We start from the raw sequence: 4336 nt of genomic DNA, 5'->3' as shown, positions 1-4336 counted from the left end.
TTTTTTTTTTTTTTTTTTTTTTGGTTTTTCAAGACAGAGTTTCTCTGCGTAGCCCTGGCTGTCATAGAACTCACTTTGTAGACCAGGCTGGAGTAAGCTTTTTGTTTGTTCATTTCTTTTGAGACTAATTTTATTGCTGAGCCCAGGTTAGCCTGGCACTCAGGACTCTCCTGCCTCAGCTTCCCAAGTGCTAGAATTACTGTCATGCTACCACACCCAGTTTAAGCCTGTACTGCTCTGAGGTTCTCTCTGGCCCTAGGGAAGAAACCTTTGGACATCAGATCATCTTTCCATCCCACACTGGCTGCGTTCTGTCTGGGAAAGAACATTTTCCAGTAAAAAGAACCCTCCATTGGATGGACTGGCCAGTGTAACAATGGCTTAACAGAGGTGATGTCTATTTGAGTCACTCAGGAAATGTTTCATTTAAAGAGAGTACCGTGGAGGATGGGTGAAATGCAAAGAGAGAAAAAGAAGGCAGAGATGGCAATCAGTCGGCAAGCTGGCTTTATTCCTTTGTTTATTGGCCTATAAAGAATACACCCATTAGCAGAGGGTCACTGGGCAAATGTACAGAAACATTACTACAGACTGATCCAGTGAAATTAAATCCAGGGGCTAAATACACCAAAAAAAAAATTCCCTTAAAAGGCAGGGAAAGACAGAATTATACGAGGCAGGGTGGAGGGGTGGAGAGGGAGTGGTGTGTGTCCAGCAATGAAGTAACAGTCAAATGTAAAATTAGAATTAGGCGCCAGCACACATATGTCCTCAGAAAACCTGGGCTACAGACATTTTCTGTTTGTCCATCAAAGCTCAGCCTAACTGCTGTCTCCCCCCCACCCCCAACCATTCCTGGTCCCCTCTGTGTTTCTACGGAACTAACTTTGTTTATTTATAAAACCTCCTCCTTTTTACTAAATTCTTTTCTCCCATATCTCTAATCTCCATCAGGCTGAGAGTTCCTGGATGTCAGAGGCTGCCCTTACTCATTCCTGGCTGACATAATAGCTAGCACATGAGAACTCGAGCTTCGACTAATTGAATTAAATTGAGCTGGAGACTGGAAACGGTTGCTTCAAATACCCCAAATCTTAGACAAATGCAGACGGTAGAGGCTAACGTCTTAGGGAAGTAGTGATTTGAGAATACGTGGGTAGATCTCAAGTAGAATAAGTAGCTAATGTGTGAATTGGTAGGAAAGGAGTGGAGAGGTTGGGCAGCTGCTATACGAGAAGCAAAGGAATGTCAGTGAGGTTGCAGAATCACATTATGTTATACATACGATTTAGCTAGATAAGATAATGATCACTTACAATCCCAGCCTTTGGGACAATGACACAAGAGGATCACAGGTTCTAGGCTTCTCAGATCCAGTCTCAAATAGCAAAGCAACACAAAACCAATCAACTCACCAACTCCCAAATTCTCAACAACATAAAAACTGTAAACAGGCCGGGCAGTGGTGGCGCACGTCTTTAATCCCAGCACTTGGGAGGCAGAGGCAGGCAGATTTCTGAGTTCGAGGCCAGCTTGGTCTAGAGAGTGAGTTCCAGGACAGCCAGGGTTACACAGAGAAACCCTGTCTTGAAAAACCAAAAACCAACCAACCAAAAAACCAACCAACCAACCAACCAACCAACCAAACAAACAAAACAAAACAAAACTCAACCTGTAAACAGTTCTGATAAAACAGGCAATACACAAAATAGAAGTTAAAGAGATTCATTTATGAAAGGGAGACCTTTAAAGGCTGCAGCAGTTAAGAGTGCTGGCTGTTTCTTCTGAAGGACCCAGGCTCAGCTCCCACCATGCACCACTACTGTGAGTTCTGGGATTCAAGCTCAGACATACAATCATCTACAGCTCCAACCCCAGAGGACCTGATGTTTTCTTCTGGCCTTCAAGGCACTGCACACGCATGGTACACAGACAAACATTTAAACAAAACACTCATGTGAATAATACAAAAATCTCAACAGACTTTAAAAAAATCCAATTTCTTATTCCCAACTGTCCAATGATCAAACACTCCAGAGACAGCGAATTTTGGAATTTAAAAATATGGAAGAAGGGAGAGAGGTGCTTAATGTTTATAATTGATAAGTAATACTAGTGATTACAATCAATGACATTGAGTATTTATATAGTAATACATAAGTTTTATATATGCATTAGGCAGCTTCTTAGATGATGACCTAATGCTTTTCACCCCCACTACCCTCCCCAAACCCAGCTCAACACCCCCCATACTCCACCCCATCCCCATCTTCGTAGCTGCCTTTAAGGAAGAGAGCGCAGGACACATGATCGGATATCCTTCCCCAGCCTAGGCTACTGAAGGCTACTGTGCTTCTGTTTTTTCTCTTTTCTAGCATTTAAAAATGTGTGTGTGTGCACGGCCGCGTGCTCATGTGTTTGTGTGTTGGGATAAAGTGACTTTAAATGCCAGAGGTGGTAGATCCTTTGGAACTAGAATCATGCAGCTGCGAGACACCTGATGTGCTGAGAGCTGAGTAAGGTCCTCTGAAGCAGCAAGTGTTTTTATCCATCAAACCTTCTCTCCAGCCCCCAAAATGAGAAGCCAGCAAGAGCTGGTATTGAAGGGTTTTGTTGTTTTTATGTTTCTTGCTGTTTTTGTGCTGCTGGGGTTGAGTTCATTGAGACTCACTCTTAGACTTAGTAACAGGCAGGATTTACAGAATATGTGGTGGCTATTTCTGGTTGTCAGCTTGACTACATCTGGAATGAACTACAATCCATAAATGGAGAGCTCACCTGTGATCCAGATCTTGAACTGGATCTTGACATGGAGATCTTGAGGTATAGTGGCCATAAAAAGCTTAGGCCCAGGCAAGGTAGTACATGCCTTTAATCCCAGGAGATTGAGGCAAGAACTGAGTTTAATACCAGTCTGAGACAAAGCAAATTCCACATCCAGGCGTGGTGGTACACACCTTTAATCTGGGCCACACCTTCTGCTGGGAGTTTATGTAAGGACATTGGAAGAAATGAACCTACTTGGACTTACAGCACATCTCTTGGAACCTACCTCTTCAGGATTCCAGTTTATACAGAAGACCAGCTGAAGCAATTAGCTTCATGGGACTGAGCAACTATTAGATTCTTGGATTTCCCATTCATGGCTGCCCATTGTTGGGTTAGCTGAACTACAGACTGTAAGTCATTATATTCCTTCAGATAGAGAGACATTCTATAAGTTCTGTGTGACTCTAGAGATCTCTGACTAAGACAGAGTGTTAACCGTGTCCCGGGCTATGCTCGTTCTAAACACAGTTCGAGAAGGTCGAAAGAGAACAGAGACAGAGATAACAAGGAGGGGAAAAAATAGAAAAGAATGTGGGGGTGTTTTTTTTCCAGTGAAGTTTATAGTGGAGTGAGCTCTCAAATAATAACTATGAATAATTAAAGTGATTTTATTCATTTAATAAGCAGGAGAATTTCTATACACTAGCCTTGTTGGAGTATCAGAGAAATAATATGCGCACAACATTTTGCTTACACTGCTTGCAGTTTTTTTTAAACTTTTCATTTGTTTGTTATTTGTGTGTGTATCCCTGCCATAGTTTGTCTGTGGAGATCAGAGGCAAATTTTCAGTCAGTTCTCTCCCTTCACCTTTCTGTCAATCCTTAGGAATTGAACTCAGGTCTTTAGGCTCATGGGAGAAGCACCTTTATACCGCACTGAGGGATATCTGTTCCCAACTCCTTTTAGGATCTCATGTAGCTCAGGCTAGCCTTGAATTGACTGAATAGCTGAGGCTGACCTTGAAGCCCTGATCCTCTTTATCTACCTTGTAGTAGGATTGCAGGGGTGATCAAGCACCTCCAGCATGGCTGACATTTGTAATGAAAGAAGTGGCGATTCCTTTTATATACAGATTTCGACTCTAATGACTTGACTTAGATTTGTAGAGGAAGAAGGAAAAGTTAGGAGCTGAGGCTTTAGTTCAGTACCCCACAAAAACAAAAAAGGTTGGAATTGAACACCATTCTAAAACAAATTGGTATTCCCAAGGTGGAGAGCCCTTGAGCTTTTAACATTTTTGGGGGGTGGAAACTTTCCTGCGAATGAGTGTCAGAACGCTGCCATTTCAAAGTCTGCTGGTTGTATACTCCCCTCAAGATCCCTCTCTTCAATTCTCTTAATGGTTACATCCAATAAACGATGGTGTGGTGGTTTGAATAGGTATAACCTCCCCCAACCCCCAGACTCATGTGTTTGAATGCTTGGCCCATAGGGAATGGTACTATTAGGAGGTGTGGCCTTGTTGGAGTAGGTGTGGCCTTGTTGGAGGAAGTGTGTCACTGTAGA

The sequence above is a fragment of the Grammomys surdaster genome, unplaced genomic scaffold (assembly GCF_004785775.1).
Source record: "Grammomys surdaster isolate TR1022 unplaced genomic scaffold, NIH_TR_1.0 126660, whole genome shotgun sequence".
Lineage (NCBI taxonomy): Eukaryota > Metazoa > Chordata > Mammalia > Rodentia > Muridae > Grammomys > Grammomys surdaster.
This window is presented reverse-complemented; position numbering follows the sequence as displayed.